The 22,188-nt window shown below is 36.4% G+C and overlaps 1 protein-coding gene across 7 annotated transcripts in view; it reads left to right on the top strand.

The window, feature by feature from the left end:
* Nucleotides 1-22,188, top strand: part of CCSER1 (coiled-coil serine rich protein 1) — a 1,491,420-nt gene that overhangs the window by 667,153 nt on the left and 802,079 nt on the right. The window lies entirely within an intron of this gene.

Below are 22,188 nucleotides of genomic sequence, written 5' to 3'. Positions count from 1 at the left end.
AACCTTTTCTTCTCAACCTATTATTAAGCTGTTTTTAAAAAATGATGAAGAAAATTAATTAATGCCATGTTTGGCAAAGGTGTTTTTCTCCACTAGGGAATTAGTTGAAAGTTCCTAGCCTATGATTTCCTAAAAATGTCTCTTATAACTCTTATATTAGTGGCATCTCATACTTTCTTTTCTGCTGCCCTGTGTCGCTTCCACGGAGAAGGTAATTGCTCCCCACTCCAGTAGTCTTGCCTGGAAAATCCTATGGATAGAGGAGCCTGGTAGACTGCAGTCCATGCTAAGGGTTGGACATGAGTGAGCGACTTCACTTTCACTTTTCACTTTCATGCTTTGGAGAAGGAAATGGCAACCCACTCCAGTGTCCTTGCCTGGAGAATCCCAGGGATGGGGGAGCCTGGCGGGCTGCCATTTATGGGGTCGCAGAGTCGGCCACGACTGAAGTGACTTAGCAGCAGCAGCGTGTCACTTCCAGATACTTTAATGATGACATTAAATGATATGCTGTTAACCAGCATGTATTCTTCACTGCCTATTAAAGTGACCAATCATTTTGTAAGTACAAAATAATTTGCTTTATTGTATGAATTATCTCATTGTTTCCATCCCCCTTTGGTGGCCTATGCTGCTTTCTCAAGTGAAATGTAGAGGAAAAAAATCATGGCAACCAATTTTGTCTACAACAGTCTCTATAAAATGCTTCTGTCCAAGTTTCCTTCTGATCAGGAACATAATTCTTAGCAAACTGGTCACTAACTCACTTAATTAACTCCCTTGTTCTTAGAAGCATTTCTGCATCAAGCCTGATTTTTTTTTTACAAAAAAAAGGGTTATTAAATAGCCTTTGCTTTCATTAAAGGATTCTGAATCACTTCATATAATCCTGGTACACTTATTAGCGGTATATCCATATGCAGCTTTTAAACAGAATGAGAGATAAATTTCTTTCCTGCCTCCTTAAGGGGCATCCTAATATTGTGTTTCTTTGAACATTTCTTAACCTATGAACACTGAATATACAGATATTTTACCGAAGGATCACTCCAAAATATTTACGTTAAGAAACCCAAAGGTATAGTATGGGGAGGGAGATGGTGGGGGGGGGTTCAGGATGGGGAACACATGTACACCCGTGGCAGATTCATGTTGATATATGGCAAAACCAATACAATATTGTAAAGTAATTAGCCTCCATTGAAGTAAATTTTAAAAAAGAAAAAACATTTTAAAAATGCTTTTGAAGACCTACATATGAATGCTCTATAATTTTCTTTGCTAGAATCTGTGATGCAAAAGTTTAAAGGAGAGCCTTCTCCTCTTTCCATTTTTCCCACTCAGACAACTTTAAAAAAATGTATTATTTTCCAGTTACTCCACTATAATTAGGCTTACAAAGTCAATGAATCCATGATTTATTTCTCTAAGAAACTGCCTTCTAGTGAGGAGTGGGGCAAGAAACAAACTACATTTACAGGCTAGATTGTTAAGGTTTAAAATAGGTTTCTAAGTAAATATATCTAATTTTAAACAAGAGATTGAACATCTCCTAGGAAGCTAATATTTGAGCTTAATTTTTAATAAGTCATATAGTACTAGAATAGAAAAAGACCATCCTAAGCAGAAGGAGAGACAGTGGAAGCATGGAAGTGAGTATGTTCTGTGTGAAGCTGTACGGGTGGTTCCTGTGTGTTAGCTGTATGGTCTCCTATAAAGGGAACTGGTTGAAGCCAAAAGGGTAGCCTAGATCACTAAAAACATGTAGGAAGGAAAAGGAACACATTTATTAAATTTTCATAAACTTACTTACACAGAAAGTAATTTGTTAGAAATTTGAAGACTTATGGTATGCCAAAAATCTGAATAAGAAACCCATCAAACAGACTACCCATGTGTGAACATAGAAAATAAGTCTTTTTAATGCAGATTGACATTCTTTTCACAAAAATACAATTGATCCTTGAACAATCAGGGGTTAATCCGAGTATAATTTATAGTCAGCCCTCCACATCTGAGAAGTCAACCAACCTCACAGGCTGTGTAGTACTCTAATATTACTATTGAAAAATACCCCATATAAGTGGACCTGTACTGTTCAAACTCATGTTGTTCAAAGAGCAGTTATAACTTGATGAAAGTTTTATACATGTAGGTTCCCCAATTCATGTAAAATGTTCTTTAGGCAGAAGTTTTATTTATAACTCAGATTTTCAGGATTGTGTGTATTAACACCAGTTCTCTCTGAAACTAACTAGAGAAGTAAAACTCAATCAGGTATTAATCAGTTTTATTTGTATATATAAACTATTTTTAATAAATGGTATACAAAGAATTTTCAAGTAAGTCATAATCAGAAGGATCTGTCCTTATATGACAAATGCCATCTGGTATTAAAATTAAATTTTATACACGTGCAACCAATGGAATTTATTTATTTTTTTCTTTCTGGAGTGTTTCCGTGTGTTCACCAATTCTGACAGTACCTCATATTTATTTTCTCTCCATTGATGCTGAAGTAGAGACAGGTAAAGATATAGAACATTTATGAGAGCTAAGGACTCTGTTTTGTGCACTAGAGCGCCTATGAGATGAGCTCTGTACTCTGTGGTTTAGGAGATCCAAAGCAATTCGTCACTACCTTAACACTCAGTTCAACCTAAGATGAATTACCTGTCGAATGTAATTGTACTACAGAGCAAGTCGAATGTCATTTATACGACTAGAGAATGGTATCCAGCAACCTCACAAATGATCTTTGCATCACTCATATTTTTTTAAAAAAGTGTGTATGATAGTCATTATCTTAATGTTCACAGTCTTTGCCCAACAGAGCCTCCTGGAGTGATTCCATAAGAGGATACTTAAAGAAATGTATGGTGTAATAGATCCATTGTTCTGCTTCACTGTGTTCCTACAGTGTTTGTTTTGGCTTGTTTTTAAGGTATAGTAAACTAATCTGAAAATAATTTAGCAATAGTGCAGATATTCTCAATTCTAAAAGAGGCAGCATGCAAATATAGAACCTTTTTCTTAACACGAATTCATCACGTGATTATATTTAATCATGTTGGATTAAATATAGGACTCTGGATTTCCCATTTCTTAGATTGAAGTCATGTTGTAGGTTTAAACAGTCAGTTCTTCGGCTTTGAAAATTGTCTGTGATCTTTTTTTCTCCCTAGAAATCAATTCAATTCCTATTTGTTTCTGCTAAACTAAACCAAATGAATGTCCTTAGTAAACTCAAAAGGCTATTTTTTGTGGGTGTTTTTGTGTGTCTTATTTTATTAATTGTTGGGAAAAATATAATTATTACAGTTATATATTAGATCATTCATGTCTAGGCTGCCTTTCTTGGTGGTCTCTCTTATTTGTCTTCTGGAAGTTTTTGTGTCCTAAGGACACACTCATTTTACTGAATTTGAAAGAGGGTTCTTTAGCTCCATGCCTGTGTGCTTGTTTGCTCAGCCGTGTCTGATTCCTTGTGACCCCAAGGACTGTAGCCCGCCAGGCTCCTCTGTCCATGGGATTTCCCAGGCAAGAGTATTGGAGTGAGGTGCCAGGCAAGAGTATTGGAGTGAGTTGCCATTTCTTCCTACAAGGGAATCTTCCCAACCCAGGGATCAAAGCTGTCTTGTTTGTGTCTCATGCAAACCACCTGGGAAACCCTGTTTAGCTGCAGTTGATCTGTATTAAAAAAGACTGCAGCCCTGGCTTACATCTTGATTACAACCTTGAGAGACCTTAAGCCCAACACTCAGTTAAGCAACATCCAGATTTCTAACTCACCAAAACTACGTGAGATAATAAATATTTATACTGTTCATTACAGCTTACATTTGATCAATAGCACACTCAATAAAAGTTTGCTACAAAATATGTAAGTAGAAGTTCAAAAGCTTGCAATCAAAATAAAAAAGAAAATTAGGGCATAGAAGATCTTTAGACTGGGTCATATGTAATTTAGATTAATATTTCAATAATATATATATATATATCAAAAATTAGTTATTAAACAAGCTCTTCACTATCTTAACACTATCCTTAAATGTTAGGGAGAGAGCCCGAAGCAAGTTAATTCCTTGTATTATCTATTATTTATTTGTTATCCTTTGGTGTATACAAGGGTTACCATCTCTTGTACCAACCATTGTCTTCCTTTTCCTTTCATTTTCTCCTCTTCCACTTCCTCTTTTTGTTGACTATGATGGCTACTCCATTTCTTCTAAGGGATTCTTGCCCAAAGTAATAAATATAATGGTCATCTGAGTTAAATTCACCCATTCCAGTCCATTTTAGTTCGCTGATTCCTAAAATGTCAATGTTCATTCTTGCCATTTCCTATTTGACCCCTTCCAATTTGCCTTGATTCATGGACCTAACATTCCAGGTTCCTATGCAATACTTCTCTTTACAGCATCAGACTTTGCTTCTATCACCAGTCACATCCACAACTGGGTGTTGTTTTTGCTTTGGCTCCATCCGTTCATTCTTTCTGGAGTTATTTCTCCACTGATCTCCAGTAGCGTATTGGGCTCCTACCTACCTAGGGAGTTCGTCTTTCAGTGTCCCATCTTTTTGCTTTTTCATACTGTTCATGGACTTCTCAAGGGAGCAAGAATAGTGAAGTGGTTTGCCATTCTGTTCTCCAGAGGACCACATTTACTCAGAACTCTCCACCATGAACCGTCCTACATGGTGGCCCTACACGGCATGGCTCATAGTTTTATTGAGTTAGACAAGACTGTTGTCCATGTGATCAGATTGTTTAGTTTTCTGTGATTGTGGGAAATCTACTAGACTATTTAGGTGTGGCCTAAATCAAATCCCTTGCGATTATGGAGTGGAAGGAGAAATAGATTCAAGGGATTAGATCTGATAGAGTGCCTGGAGAACTATGGATGGAGGTTCATGGCATTGGACAGGAGACAGGGATCAATACCTTCCCCAAGAAAAAGAAATATAAAAAATCAAAATGGTTTTCTAAGGAGGCCTTACGAATAGCTAAAAAAGAAGAGAAGTGAAAAGCAAAGGAGAAAAGATATACCCATTTGAATGTAGAGTTTGAAAGAATAGCAAGGAGAGATAACAAAGCCTTCCTCAGTGATCAGTGCAAAGAAATAGTAGAAAACAATAGAATGGGAAAGACTAGAGGTCTCTTCAGGAAAAGTAGAGAAATGAAGGGAACATTTCATGCAAACATGGGCACAATAAGGGACAGAAATGATATGGACTTAATAGAAGATATTAAGAAGAGGTGGCAAGAATACACAGAATAAATGAAAAAAAGTCTTCACAACTCAGATAATCATGATGGTATGATCACTCACTTAGAGCCAGACATCCTGGAATTCAAATTCTAGTGGGCCTTAGGAAGCATCACTGCAAAAAAAGCTAGTGAAGGTGATAGAATTCCAGGTGAGCTATTTCAAATCTTAAAAGATGAAGCTGTGAAAGTGCTGTACTCAATATGCCAGCAAATTTGGAAAACTCAGCAATGGCCACAGGACTGGAAAAGGTCAGCTTTCATTCCAGCCCCAAATAAAGGCAATGCCAAAGAATGTTCAGACAACTGCACAATTGCACTCATCTCACATGCTAGCAAATTAATGCTCAGAATTCTCCAAGCCAGGCTTCAACAGTACGTGAACTTCCCAATGTTCAAGCTGGATTTAGAAAAGGCAGAGGGACCAGAGATCAAATTGCCAACATCCGTTGTATCATCGAAAAAGCAAGAGAGTTCCAGAAAAACATCTATTTCTGCTTTATTGACTATGCCAAAGCCTTTGACTGTGTGGACTACAACAAACTGTGGAAAATTCTGAAGGAGATGGGAATACCAGACCACCTGACCCGCCTCTTGAGAAACCTGTATGCAGGTCAGGAAGCAACAGTTAGAACTGGACATGGAACAACCGACTGGTTCCAAATAGGGAAAGGAGTGCATCAAGGCTGTAATTGTCACCCTCGTTATTTAACTTATATGCAGAGTACATCATGAGAAACACTGGGCTGGATGAAGCACAAAGTGGAATCAAAATTACCAGGAGAAACATCAATAACCTGAGATATGCAGATGAAACCACCCTTATGGCAGAAAGCAAAGAAGAACTAAAGAGCCTGTTGATAAAAGTGAAAGAGGAGAGTGAAAAAATTGGCTTAAAGCTCAACGTTTAGAAAACTAAGATCATGGCATCCGGTCCCATCACTCAGGAGAAATAATTGGAGAAACAGTGGAAATAGTGACAGATTTTGTTTTGGGGGGCTCCTAAATCACTGCAGATGGTGACTGCAGCCAGGAAATTAAAAGACACTTACTCCTTGAAAGAAAATTTATGACCAACAGACAGCATATTAAAAAGCAGAGACATTACTTTGCCAACAAACGTCCATCTAGTCAAGGCTATAGTTTTTCCAGTAGTCATGTATGGTTGTGAGAGTTGCACTATAAAGAAAGCTGAGCACTGAAGAATTGCTGCTTTTGAACTGTGGTTTTGGAAAAGACTCTTGAGAGTCCCTTGGACTGCCAGGGGATCCACCTTGTCCATCCTAAAGGAAATCAGCCCTGAATATTCACTGGAAAGACTGATGCTAAAGCTGAAACTCCAATACTTTGGCCACTTGATGTGAGCAACTTACTGATTTGAAAAGACCCTGATTCTGGGAAAGATTGGAGGCGGGAGGAGAAGGGGACGACAAAGGATGAGATGGTTGGATGGCATCACTGGCTCAATCGACATGAGTTTGAGTAAACTCCGTGAATTGGTGAGGGACAGGGAGATGTGGCATGCTGCAGTCCATGGGGTCACAAAGAGTCAGACACAACTGAGCGACTGAACTGAACTGAACTGAACTGGTTATACTGCAAGTACAGAATTTTTTATTTAATTTAATTTTGTTCATTTTGTGGGACTGCTTCTGCTGTCATAAATATAGCAATGGAAATTTTAGTGCGTTATTGGTTTATCAGCCTTTTATACAGCTATCATTTTAAAGTGCTTACATGCTTCTAGTATTTGCATAAATTATCCTAGTTAATGCCTGTTGGTTTTTGTTTTAATCATCTTAGGTTGTTATAAGTAAATACCATAGATATGGTGGCTTAAATGACAGATATTTATTCTCATTGTTCTGTAGGCTAGGAAGGTCATGATCAAGGTACCAGCAAATTTGATCCCTTCCATCTCTTCTTGGCACACAGGGAGCCTCCTTCTTATTCTGTCCTCATTTGCTGGACAGAGAAATAGAGAGAAAAAGCTCTAGTCTCTGTCTCATCTTCGGTTCAGTTCAGTCACTCAGTCATGTCCAACTGTTTGTGACCCCATGAATCGCAGCACGGCAGGCCTCCCTGTCCATCACCATCTCCCGGAGTTCACTCAGATTCACGTCCATTGAGTCAGTGATGCCATCCAGCCATCTCATCCTCGGTTGTCCCCTTCTCCTCCTGCCCCCAATCCCTCCCAGCATCAGTCTTTTTCAATGAGTCAGCTCTTCACATTAGGTGGCCAAAGTACTGGAGTTTCAGCTTTACCATCATTCCTTCCAAGGAAATCCCAGGGCTGATCTCCTTCAGAATGGACTGGTTGGATCTCCTTGCAGTCCAAGGGACTCTCAAGAGTCTTCTCCAACACATTTCAAAAGCATCAATTCTTCGGCGCTCAGCTTTCTTCACAGTCCAACTCTCACATCCATACCCATGACCACTAAAAAAACCATAGCCTTGACTAGATGGACCTTAGTCGGCAAAGTAATGTCTCTGCTTTTGAATATGCTATCTAGGTTGTTCATAACTTTTCTTCCAAGGAGTAAGCGTCTTTTAATTTCATGGCTGCAATCACCATTTGCAGTGATTTTGGAGCCCCCAAAAATAAAGTGTGACACTGTTTCCACTGTTTCCCCATCTGTTTCCCATGAAGTGATGGGACCAGATGCCACGATCTTTGTTCACTAATTCCATTATGAGAACCCTATGCTCATTACCTCAGTTACCTCCCAAAGGCATCTCTTCCAAATACCATCACATCAGTGGTTAGCCTTCAACATGTAAATTGGGGGACAAAGTCATTCAAGCCATAATAGACTCATGTTTATAATACAGCCCCTTCATTAGAAATAAAAATAATTTTAAAAATACTTTATATTTCATATTTTATTTCTAATGGTATCTATATATATTTATAAAACGTAATTCTAAAGCTATTCATTTATTAAATTTATCACCCACATATTCAAAGAAATAAAAATATGTTTTACACTGTTATGTATAACAAAAATTTTTTACTACTGATTTGATAGTCATCTATTTTTCTTTAAATAACATAATTGAGTAACTAAAGTTTTTATGAAGAAATGGATGTCTAGAAGGAATATATGTTTTCATTGATTCATTTATACTCTCTTGCAATTTTATACTTGAATTGGTAGGAATAAAAATCACCTATGCTTTGTACGTCCTATTCTTTCTTTTCTTCCCAACTAGAGAGATAAAGCGGTAAAGCCCTTTTAACAGATAAAGTGATTGTATTTAGAAAATGTCAGGCACTAAAAGAAACAAAGAAGTGGAACGAAATTGACTTTTTAAAAAGTGAGGTGGTATCTTGAATGTAAACCACTTCCAAATATGTTGTGTTAGGTCCTAGCTCTTGATGTAGTTTAGTTAATTTAAGGATTTTGAATTTTGTGCCAATTTCATTGGTTCCAGTATTGGAATGGGAATTTGGATTTCATTTGGAAACCCAGCAGTTATTAATAATACTTTTCTTTTCTTTTACACATAGCTCTTTGTGTGATGTATCCTCTGGTTTCCTATTATTATTTCTACATTAATATGACTTAAGTTTGGTATCATGGAGCTATTCAAAGGCATCATTATTGTTGGCAATTGGTGGGAGCTAAAACATATAATTGGTATAAATTTTGCCTAGATGGTCTCCTGACTTTTTGTCTTTAAATCCCAGATGCTGTAAGACTAATGCAAGAAATTCTACAATTCAACTCATAACTTTTCATTCTACAGTGACTTTGCAGTCTGAGAACATTTAGTTTCACAGTAAAAATTTTACTAATGTAGGATTATAATTAGAGTTTTGTTTTTGAATCAGCATATTATTTAGTAAAGTTTCAGTGATTCATAAAAGTGTTGAGAGAAAACATGTCAAACTTTATATCAATTACTTTTCACTGTCATAATTAAGACCGGTTTTGATAGGTGATGGGTGAAAGACATATCAAATATATTTATTGTTTATTGATGACCATATTATGTAAATATGCTAATATGCAAAATTTCTCACAGAAAATGTCAAGTATAACTAACATTCACTACTGGAACAAAATGCAAATATGTCAGTGTCATTTGAAAAGTTGACTAGAAATTATAACTCTTTAATGGCAGATAAGTTAATCAATCACCAGACTGCTTTCATACTTGAAAATGTTTTCATATTTGCACTTGAAGTTATTGTAGTTTTCCAACATTTTGAATTGTTGTGTCACAGATAAAATGAAGCCTCAAATCATTCTCTAATCTCAAGAACATCCTGGCAGAATTACTGTGACTTGTTTGTTAAATTGATTTCCTCTTAAAGAAAACTAGGCTTTTCTTACTGTGTTAAAAAAAATGATTTTATCTATTAGCTGTCTTTCCTTGTGAAGATCCTTTCTTTTTATGACATAAAAGGAAAAATATTCTTTTTCCTCCCAAGTTTTTATATCTGATTTTATTCACTAATCAATAATATGTATTCCAAACAAAGTGAAATATAACCTGAACAGAGTAATTTTAAAAAATGGATATAAAATAGGCAAATATTAATACTACCAATTGCCTATATTTTAACTTTCAGTACATGCTTAGCTTAATTTTATGATGCTTTCTGCCTTTAATAAAAGTAATTGATGGTGGACTTACGTACTGAATCACTATATTATAAGATAGGAAATCAGAATATTTACAATGTAATTTTGAAAAATGTTAATAAACCTTAGGCAAGCAGATTTCCTTAGGACACTAAAAATACTTGTGGAGTTTGAACTGGGTACCTTGTTTTGTCTCTTACTGTTAGTGATGATGGTTATGTTTGTTTGTTATTGTTAGATTACTCAAGCATAGGATACAGCTAAATGCTTTTCCACATCATTCCTAGTATTTTTTAAGTTAGACTATACTCAATCTAAGTGACATCTAAACTAAATGGAAAAACAGTTTTTGGTCTGCATTTGTTTTTAATGATAGCCTGTTGAGCTGTAGTGCTTTATAATTAGAACATTTCCAGTGAAAACAAAATACATTAGAGGCTAAGCCAGACATTGTAGTTGACCTGAAATTGAACTAGCATTATTTCTGTAGTAGCAAAAAAGAAATTAGAATGTCTGGAGTGTATAGCTCACATAATTAAAGGAATGATTTTAAATATTGAGAGAATGTACTCTTACAGGTACCTTAGATTGGGTCAGCGGAAACTTCAACATGCCTTCAATATATGTAAAAATGTGATAACTTTCATCTCTTGATCAGTGAAATGTGAACTGTGCTTCTTGAACACTGCTTAACAAGATACGGTATGGTAAAATTTGGTAAATTATGAATGATATGAATGTCTTCAGAGTGACATTCAGTGAGACAGTATGGGGTACATAGTTTATTTTTATTTTCTATTGTAGTTAGTTCACCAGGTTTAACTTCTAATATTTACGAGGCCAAAATCTTAAATATTAAATAATTGTAAGGTTAATTTTTACATCAGATTTTTTAAAAAGTATGAAGAAATTTTAAAAAGAAATGTTTTTCTTAGAACTAACCAAAAGAGCCAGTCAATTCTGATGGCATGCACTCATAATTTTTCATTTACCTCTGATCTGAAATATGTTTTATATTTTTATTTGTTTCTTCACATTGTGACCTGATTTTTCAATCTGATCAAAGTTGTGGCTGTATTATTCCTTGGGGTCATGCTGGCTACAAAATATTATTTGAAGTATTGTTTTGTTAGAAGACCTGGTTACTAACATTTTCATGATAAAAATATAAGTCATAGAAAATTTGCATTCAGATTTATTAGATAAACCTGAATACTTAAACCTTTTGCTGTACTTATGTAGTACCCTGTATGCCACACAGTATTTTGAAGTACTATACTTTTGCACTCTGCTTCATAAAAGTAGCTCATCTGATATATTCCTTTTTGCTAGATGCTGTTATGTCCATCTCTTTAATATGCTTCTTGTTCATTATAAGTGCTGTTAGCCATACTGCCTAATGAAAGGTACCTCATATGTAGTCTGATTACTGCTCTAATGTTTTCCAGACGTGCTTGATGATGAGCTTGGCATATGAAACAGTTTTCTACAGTAATAAAACTAATTAAAGTAGGCAGTCATCCACATACCACTTTCTAATGAATTATAATAAGCTCATTAATCTCTCCCACTCCTATTCCAAAATATTCACTGATAGGCCTGCATGTAAGAGTAAAATTATCAGCATTAAAAATGGACAGCTATTACAGAATCAAAAAAGACTGTGGATTTAAGCTAAAAAATCACAAATGGCTGATCAATACTTTAAATGAAATGTATGGCTTCTAAACTCTGCCCAGATTACTTATTGACAAGATCATTTTCTATTTGAGTTCTCCTATAATTTATTTAACAAAGGAAAATGATTCATTGTATGGTAATAACTCTTCAGCACCTTGAAAACTAAAATTGAATGAACCCACTCCACATTTTTCTCCTGGAGATCATATAAGAATGATGAATTGAGTACTTGAGATCAAGTGATAAAAAACACACCCTGTTTTCACTCCAGAGAGTGCTTTAGTATCTGCTCAATATATCAGAACATAATAATTATTTTTGTTAACTCATTCAAATTTGTGAGACACTTGATGAAGCATCTTAAGGATTGTTATTCCATTCAGTTACAAATAGATTGGCAATGTAGGCCTAATGTTTTAGAGATCATTTTTACTGTGAAACAAATTAGAATGTTAAACATAGTGCACGGAGAGACGGTTTCTGAACTACAAATGTTAATAGTAAGAAATATCTTTGGTGGGGTTTATTCTGTCTTCACTATAATTTAATGCTTTAAAAATGTAGCTCATTCCATTCTTAAAGCTAATTACTGCTATAATACAATAAGAACTTGCCCCTTAAGAATTTAAACTAGAAATGTAGATTTCAGAATTCATACAGAATATTTGTAACAGGTTAACTGAAAATAGGCACATTTTAATATACGATATTAACATATTCAAAATTGTTATTTACATTCATGAATTTTTAGTTACTATTTCATAGTTCTTTAGAAAAGAAGAGGTTAGATATTCTGTGCAAAGTATTTTCTTTTGCAAAACAGATGTTTAAAAGTCTGACAGTTTTGTTAGGTAGAAGGTTAGTAAACTTGCCCCTGAGTAGAATGTCTCTCAGGCTGGGTTCAGCTATTAATCTGGTGGCCAGTTGCTATTTTATGTGATAATGAGTTGGTTCTGTGCTGTGAACAGCAGTTAGGGGCTGGGCTTTTGGTACAGGCTCCTCCACTATCTAGCTGCATGGTCTTGAGAAAGTAATTTATCAACATGTTGCTCAGTGTTTTCACATGTAAATGTGAAAATTAGGTGAGAACAGTGCACTCCAAGCTGTCAAAAGTGCCACTGATAGTAAATTTGATATTTTATGTAATTTTAATACAACAGTTTAAAAATGTTGTATGAGGTTAGACAGTTTTCCTTTTTAATTCCAGCTCAAGTCTTTTGAAATCAAGGTGAAACATTTTATAGCATCTAGATGCCATAAGTACTTAATATTTCTCTGTCATTTTATTGGCATAACAGTGGGTCTCCATGTAGTTTCTAAGAGACAGAGAAACATTCTGCTAAAAAGAAGAATGCTGCATGTAAGTCTCATTAAGAGAAGTAAATTTTTGGAAAATTGTATCGAAGATAACAGAAACTTAAATAAGAGCTTTAGGAAAATTTTCAGAGCTCCAACTCACCTTGTTTTGAACAGAAATCCCTGTTTGAAAAAGACTTGCTCCAATTAGTAGATCTAATTAATGGTACCTATTAAGAGTTAGCTATATTTTGAATAAACTCTAATGATATGCTTTAATACTAATAGGAAATATAACATCATCATAGCATTCAACATTTATGTAATGCTAAATGTTGTTGTTCAGTCCCTAAGTTGTGTCTGACTCTTTATGACCCTGTGGACTGCAGCATACCAGGCTTCCCTGTCCTTCACTATCTCCCAGAGTTTGCTTAAACTCATGTCCATTGAGTTGGTGATGCCATCCCACCATCTCATCCTCTGTTGCCCCTAAATAACTAATATTTATTGAGTGCTTGCAAGGCAGGCACTCCTTCTAAATGATTTATATATATTAACGCATATTAGTCTTCATCATTCATTTTAATGTTTACAGCAACCACATAAATTAAGCACTAATATTTGTCTCATTTTTCACATGAGGAAACTGAAGTACCAAGATATAAAGGAATTTGAGAAAGGTCAGACTGCTAGTAAAGGAGTTTTTTAATTCTGTAGCTATCCAGGTATCCCCATAAATTTCTGTTCCTTACTGTTCTCTATCTTGCCACCCCTAGTAAGCTTTAGTTAACTGAATTTTCTCATCTCTCAACTAGAAGCTTGTTTCTTTCAACATTATTTACCCAGTGTCTGGCATGGGGTAGGCACTCAAAAAGAAACATATGAATGGATTAAGTAATCAATAAATCTCTAATGTTAAAGACAACTTAAAAAGTGCCTCTACGCATAACCTGCTAGACTCTGAGTCCTCAGTTTAGCACTTCCTATTATTCCTCCCTCACAGAATTTCCTCCTGATAACTTGTCACCATTTCTGTTATTAATCTTGGATAATTTGGAATCCAAACACTGTACTTGGATGTCAAAATGTATAGGCTCAGGTGAAAACACCATTACTTAACTCTGTCCACTACTTAAGCATGTGATATTAAAAGATTTATTTAAACCTCACTCGAGTTTAAGGATTTTTAATCTGCACAATATAGATACTAATATCCACAGTATCTATCCAGTAGAATTATTATACTATCCAAATTAAATGTACTTAAAACACCTAAAAATGATTGGTATATTGTAGCTGTTTTATGAAAGAGACAATATAGAAGACATCCTGGAATGTGAAGTGAAGTGGGCATTAGGAAGCATTATGAACAAAGCAAGTGGCGGTGACAGAATTCCACTGAGCTATTTCAAATCCTAAAAGATGATGCTGTTAAAGAGCTATACTCAATATGCCAGCAAATTTGGAAAACTCAGCAGAGGTCACCGGATGAGAAAAGGTCAGTTTGCATTCCAGTTCTAAAGAAAGGGTTATACCAAATACTTAAGAATGTTCAAACTACTGAACAATTATGCTAATTTCCCATGCTAGCAAGGTAATGATCAAAATCCTTCAACCTAGGCTTCAGGAGTACATGAGCTGAGAACTTTTGTATGTACAAGCTGGATTTAGAAAAGGCAGAGGAATCAGAAATCAAATTGCCAATATCTGCTGGATCACAGAGAAAGAAAGGGGATTTAAAAAAAGAGAAAAAAACATCTGCTTCGTTGACTACAGAAACGCCTTTGACTGTGTGGGTCACAGCAAACTGTGGAAAGTTCTTAAAGAGATAGACCACCTTACCTGTCCCTTGAGAAACTTGTGTGCAGAACAAGAAGCGATAGTTATGACATTGCATGGAATTGACTGATTCAAAATTGGGAAAGAAATATGTCAAGACTCTTTATTGTCACCCTGCTGATTTAACTTCTATGAAGAGTACATCATGTGAAATGCCAGGCAGGATAGATGACTCACAAGCCGGAATCAAGATTGCTGAGAGAAATAGCAACAACCTCAGATTTGCAAATGTACCACTTTAATGATAAAAGTGAAGAGGAAATAAAGAACGTCTTGATGAAGCTGAAAGAGGAGAGTGAAAAAAATGGCTTACAATTCAACATTCAGAAAATTAAGATGTCCCATCAGTTCATTTCACTTCAGTCACACAATCGTGTCTGACTCTTTGCAACCCCATGGACACCAGGTTTCCTTGTCCATCACCAGCTCCCAGAGCTTACTCAAACTCATGTCCATTGAGTCAGTGATGCCATCTGCCCATCTCATCCTCTGTTGTCCCTTATACCTCCAGCCTTCAAACTTTCCCAGCATCAGGGTCTTTTCACATGAGTAAATTCTTCACATAAGGTGGCCAAATTATTGGAGTTTCAACTTCAGCATCACTCCTTCCAATGAATATTCAGGACTGATTTCGTTTAGGATAGATTGGTTGAATCTTCTTGCAATCCAAAGGATTCTCAAGAGTCTTCTCCAACACCACAGTTCAAAAGCATCAATTTTTTGGTGCTCAGCTTTCTTTATAGTCCAACTATCACATCCATACATGACCACTGGAAAAACCATAGCTTTACTACATGGACCTTTGTTGGCAAAGTAATGTCTCTGCTTTTTAATATGCTGTCCAGGTTGATCATAGATTTTCTTCCAAGGAGCAAGCGTCTTTTAATTTCCTGGCTGCAATCACCATCTGCGTTGATTTTGGAGCCCCAAAAGATAAAGTTTCTCACTGTTTCCATTGTTCCCCCATCTATTTCCCATGAAGTGATGGGACCAGATGCCATGATTTTAGTTTTCTTAATGTTGAGTTTTAACCCAACTTTTCCACTTTCCTCTTTCACTTTCATCAAGAGGCTCTTTGGTTCTTCTTCACTTTCTGCCATAAAGGGTGCTGTCATCTGCTTTTTCTGAGGTTATTGATATTTTTCCCAACAGTCTTGATTCCATCTTGTGCTTCATTCAGCCCCTCATTTCTCATGATGTACTCTGCATATAAGTTAAATAAGCAGGGTGACAATATACAGCCTTGACGTACTCCTTTTCCTATTTGGAACCAGTCTGTTGTTCCATGTCCAGTTCTAACTGTTGCTTCCTGACCTGCATACAGACTTCTCAGGAGGCAGGGTAGGTGGTCTGGTATTCCCATCTCTTTTAAGAATTTCCCACAGTTTGCTGTGATCCACACAGTCAAAGGCTTTGGCATAGTCAATAAAGCAGAAATAGATGTTTTTCTGGAACTCTCTTGCTTTTTTGATGATACAATGGATGTTGGCAATTTGATCTCTGGTTCCTCTACCTTTTCTAAAACCAGGTTGAACGTCTGGAAGTTCACGGTTCACATACTGTTGAAGCCTGTTGGAGAATTTTGAGCATTAATTTGCTAGCATGTGAGATGAGTGCAGTTGTGCAGTAGTCTGAACATTCTTTGGCCTTGCCTTTGAGATTGGAATGAAAACTGACCTTTCCAGTCCTGAGCCCATTGCTGAGTTTTCCAAATTTGCTGGCATATTGAATGTAGCACTTTCACAGCATCATCTTTTAGGATTTTAAATAGCTCAACTGGGATTCCATCACCTCCACTAGCTTTGCTTCACATTCCAGGATGTGTGGCTCTCGGTAAGTGATCACACCATCATGGTTATCTGGGTCATGAAGATCTTTTTTTGTATAGTTCTTCTATGTATTCTTGCCACCTCTTCTTAATATCTTCTGCTTCATTATCTCTATACCATTTCTGTCCTTTATTATGCCCATCTGTGCATGAAATTTTCCCTTGGCATCTCTAGTTTTCTTGAAGAGATCTCTAGTCATTTTCATTCTTTTGTTTTCCTCTATCTTTGCATTGATCATTGAGGAAGGCTTTCTTATCTCTCCTTGCTATTCTTTGGAACTCTGCATTCAAATGTGTGTGTTTTTCCTTTTCTCCTTTGCCCTTTGCTTCTCGTCTTTTCTCAGCTCCTTAGACAACCATTTTGCCTTTTTGCATTTCTTTTTCTTGAGGTTGGTCTTGATCACTGCCTGCCTTCAATGTCCCAAACCTCCGTCCATTGTTCTTCAGGCTTTCTGTCTCTCCAATGTAGTCCCTTGAATCTCTTTTTCACTTCCATTGTATAATCGTAAGGGATTTCACTTAGTGATGTCCCATCACTTCATGGCAAATAAATGGGGGGAAAAGTGAAAACAATGATAGATTTTATTTTCTTGGACTCCAAAATTACTGTGAATGGTGACTGCCACCATGAAATTAAAAGATACTTGCTCCTTCGAAGAAAAGTATGGCAAACTCAAACAACTTATCAAAAAGCAGAGACATCACTTTGACCACCAAGGTCTATCTAGTCAAAGCTATGGTTTTCCCAGTAGTCGTGTATGAATATATGTGTTGAACGCTTTTGAACTGCGGTGTTGGAGAAGACTCTCAAGAGTCCCTTGGACTATAAGCACATCAAACCCGTCAATCCTAAAAGAAAGCAACCCTTAATATTCATTGGAAGGACTAATGCTGAAGCTGAAGCTCCAATATTTGGCCACCTAATGCAAAGAGCCAACTCATTGGAAGAGACCCTGATGCTGGGAAAGCTTGAAAGCAAGAGAAGCAGGTGGCAGAGAATGAGATGGTTAGACAGAATCACCAACTCAGCGGACATGAATTTGAACAAACTTCAGGAGGTTGTGGGCTATAGGAAAGCCTGGCCTGCTGTAGTCCATAGTGTTGCAAATAATTGGATGTGATCTAATTTAAATCAGATGATTTATCCAAAGTACCTGACATAAAATTACAACAAAGTACATGTTAGGTTCTTCTTTTAGTAATAGTTTTTCTTTCCTTTAAATATTCCTCAGTATTTCCTTTAAATGTTCCTTCAAATATTCTTTGGTTTTTGCTTGATAAAAGTATAACTCAAATTATATTGTCTTGAGCACTATGCTTCTTAAAGTTACTACCATAAGTAGAAAATTCAGATCTAGTTGCTGCATATTTTTTTAGTGCTGTGAGTTTCTTTTGAACACAATATTACTCTGAGACCACACCACATTTACCATAGATCCAGTAGGTTACATGATTGCTAAATATGTTTCAATAAATAGTTTTATTTTCATGTATTTTTTCTAGGATATTGCACCTTTAACACTTCAAACATGTTAGTGAAAATTCACACAAAACCCCTAACAAAACAACTCTAATAAAATGAATGTCATAATTTTGTGTATTTTCAGATGTTTGATAAGTATATATTTCATTTAGAATTCTATTTTGAAATGTGTATTTTTCATGGTATTCCATAGACTTTGTAACCATCACTTTAAAAATGCATAATATTTCATTGCTTTACCATTGTTTAGTAATAATTCTTCAATTGCATACTTAGGTTGACTTCAGTATTTCAACATTATAATGTTGGGTATGTATGGCATGACTGCTTATTTTCAGTCTTAAAAGATATTTTCTTTAACTAGCAGGGCTGGGATGGGATGAGGATTGGGTATTGGTATCAGGGCATTTATTCACATTTTCTCCCATGCTTGGAGTTCATTACTTTTCTTACCATATTTTGATTACATGTGAAAAAGAATTTGAACAACTGCATGTCTCCATGAACTTTATCACATACTGGTTATCAGTTGAAGTGACTTTGATGAAACTGACTTGTCTAGAAATTTTGATCAATGTTGAGTTGGTAGAATGTGGTGCTGTTTCTAAGTGTGTGGCGGTGACTGCCCTGCACCTGCACGCATGACAGAAGCAAGCCTCTGGGGTTGTCTGAATGAGTAGGTGAGTCAGACATAAAGGCAAAAGCGCTACTACATGCATAGACTTCAGCAGACACCTGGGCCTCTTCCCATGCTCAAGAATCAGATAGTGACTCAATATGCAAGTACAAGAATGCTTTATGTTTATAACATAAAGGAATAAAGAACTATTGCTACATTAGATATGCTGAGAAGCCCATATTAGCATAATAACCTCAGGTTAGAAATAAAAATAGGCACTTGAGTTTTAAGGGTAGGAGACAAAGTAGAAAAAGGTCATGGTTTATGTACTCTCTTTTCTGTCCTTTTTATTTGTTCATTTAGTAATTATTAAAAAATCATATATCAATTCAATTACATATAATCGATAAGAAAGTCCAGTATTTGAAAATTATGTCTCTGTGTTAGTTTTCTAGGGTTGCTGTAATAAAAGTACCACAAACTGAATAGCTTAAATGACAGAGATTTATTGTCTTAGAGTTCCAGAGATCAAAATATCAGCAGAACTGCTCCCTTTGAAGGTGCTAAGAAAGGGTCTGCCACAGGTCTCTTTCCCAGTTATTGCTAGTTCCTTGTTTTGTGATACCATAGTTTCAGTCTTCACGTGGTGTTCCTTTCCTGTGCATTATTCTGAGTCCAGTTCTCTCCTTTTAGTAAAGACACCAGTCTTATTGCATTAGGGGCCTATTCTGTTCAGTGTTTCTTAACCAGTTATATCTGCGGTGACTCTGTTTCTGATAAGGCCACATTGTGAGGTACTAGAGGTTAGTATTTCAATATATGAACTTTAAGGGGACACATTCAGTTTTTAACAATCTGTTACATGATTCAAGTTGTTTATAAAGAGGATCTTTTTTTATTATTGAATCATCATCAAGATGATTTATTTCATTTCATTTCCTTCTGTTCATGGGTACTTCTCTGCCTACAGATAGCTAGTTTCTCCTCCTATGTACTGGATCTCATCCCTTAACTCTTCAAGGTTTTTCCACTCATAGTTATTCCCTTTCACCTGTATTTGTTTAACTTCTCCATTCTTACCAAGTCCTTCTCATTAGCCTTTTTACCTGTTCAATGTTTTCCATGTAATGTACTTGCACGGCATATCTCAATCCTGTTAGCTACTATTCTTCATTCTTGGAAGAAGCTTTCTTTTTGCAAGTGTGTAGTTGTTAACTCCTTATTTCTCCCTCATCTGCAGTTTGCTTCTGAGTCCACTGTAGTCTAAAGTCTGCTTCTAACACACCACTTGAGACTGATTTGTTAAATATCCATGGTGACTGATATTTTTGATAAGCCCTTAATTCACTTCATCTTTGTTGCATTCAATATCATTGACCACCTTCTCTTTCTAAAACCTATTTCCTGCCTTGTCTGTTATGCCACTACGCTTTCTTCATTTTCAGTTTTCTTCACAGTCTTTTCCTCTCCCAGTTATTGATTTTCCACTACATCAATATACTAGTGATTTCCAAATTTCATCTCTTGACCAGATCTCTCTCTTTTTGGAGCCCATGCATAGCCAATAAGTTGTATTTCTTCATAGCCATGCATTGTTACATAGCCAGCTCATGCTGTATTTCTTCAGTTGGATGTACAAGGGACCTTAAAATTAAATGTAGTGTCTTTTCTTCATCTTAAATTCTTCCACCTCAAATTGTATTTGCTCTTAACAAGAATGAGCCATACTTACATTCTCTGAGTAGACCTTCCAGAAACTTAATGTCATCTTTGTCTCCCCCTTCTCATTTTTCTCTTTCACTCCAAACACATAGAGTCTACCTTTTAAATAGATTCAGATCCACTCCTACAGCCTCATTTTACTTTAAATTCTAATGATTTCTTACCTGAATTATTAAAACAGTCTCTTAATTTCAACAAATTATACTTTTGGGTTGCTATCTCCTAGTCCAGGGTATCTTCCCAAGCCAGTGATTGAACTGGTGTCCTTGCGTCTCCTGCATTGTCAGGCAGATTCTTTACCACTGAGCCACCTGGGAAACCCCTAGTTCTGTTATTAGTAATTGATTTATCAGGGTCACATGGCTAAATTGTAATACAACAAAGACTGAAATGCAAATCTTCTCTGCTTTGTTTGAGTGACAAGAGGTAATATGAAAATACATTGATAGATTTGTAAGTTTTGTGTTGTAGTAGACAATAGCTTTTGAGATAATATACTGTTGCCTAATGATAATCTAAATCTTCCCTTAATTTACAGGATCTTTTCTGTTTTCTAATGCAAGTTAATTATGCAATTGGTGTAGGCAGGCATTCAGTACATAAGCAACCATTGGAAATTATATCTATTCTGTAAGTCGAAACGGCTTCTTTTCCCAAATTCATGTCTTAAAGACTCCCATTTTACAATGTACATAGAGTGAGTAATTGAAGATACTACTCTATGCTGTTACTGTCCATTGCATATGTGCATGCTAAGTCACTTCAGCTGTGCTTAATTCTTTGCTACTCTATGGACTGTATGGAGCAGACAAATGGCAACCCACTCCAGTACTCTTGCCTGGAAAATTCCATGGACAGAGGAGCCTGGTAGGCTGCAGTCCATGGGGTCACGAAGAGTCAGACATGACTGAGTAACTTCACTTTCACTTTTCACTTTCATGCATTGGAGAAGGCAGTGGCAACCCACTCCAGGGTTCTTGCCTGGAGAATCCCAAGGACGGGGGGAGCCTGGTGAGCTGCCGTCTATGGGGTCACACAGAGTCAGACACGACTGAAGCGACTTAGCAGCAGCAGCAGCTATGGACTGTAGACCACCAGGATCCTCTGTCCCGTGGGGTTCTCCAGGCAAGAATAGTGGAGTGAGTTGCCATGCTCTCCTCCAGGGGATGTTCCCCTACCAGGGATCAAACCCATATCTCTGCATTGGCAGGCACATTCTTTACCACTGGCACCACTTGGGAAGCCCTACTCTCCACTAGTGCTCTAAAAAAAGAACAGAGAATGATCTTATTCCTTTCCTTACTACCTGATATTAATTTATGTTCTGTAGCTGTGGTCTGTAGCTTCAGTTAATGTTCCTTGCATTTTTGCAGCTTAGTCATCTGACCTCCCAGACTGCCTGAAACCGCTGCTTAAATTGAGTCACGTTATCTATGATTCCTGTACAGCACAACATTGAAGCCTTCTCTTTGTTCTCCTACCCAGAATTTTACAATTATGCCAGAATTCTTGAAAAAATAATCCTTACAGTATTACTTATTTCTGTATTCTTTATCATTGTCACAATTCAGCATCCTATAAAATAGGATAGTACCATTTCTGAGATGTGCTAATATTAGGGATATCTCTCTAGTTTTTACTCTCTTTAATAATATATACAACTTGAAAAACTTTTCTCTACCTTTATTGTGCAAAAAAAATAAATATGCATTGTCAGGCAGTGCCCAGTATTATCCCCACTGTCCTTCTTCTCTTTCTGGGCCCTCATAAATATCCAAGGCACAAGAGCCATCTCAGCTACCTTATCCCAGGAAAATGGTAAAAGAGTACCCAAGGCTTGCAGCCAGGTCCTGCCAGGAT

This window comes from Ovis aries, chromosome 6 (assembly GCF_016772045.2).
Source record: "Ovis aries strain OAR_USU_Benz2616 breed Rambouillet chromosome 6, ARS-UI_Ramb_v3.0, whole genome shotgun sequence".
NCBI classification, from domain to species: domain Eukaryota; kingdom Metazoa; phylum Chordata; class Mammalia; order Artiodactyla; family Bovidae; genus Ovis; species Ovis aries.
This window is presented reverse-complemented; position numbering and strand designations above follow the sequence as displayed.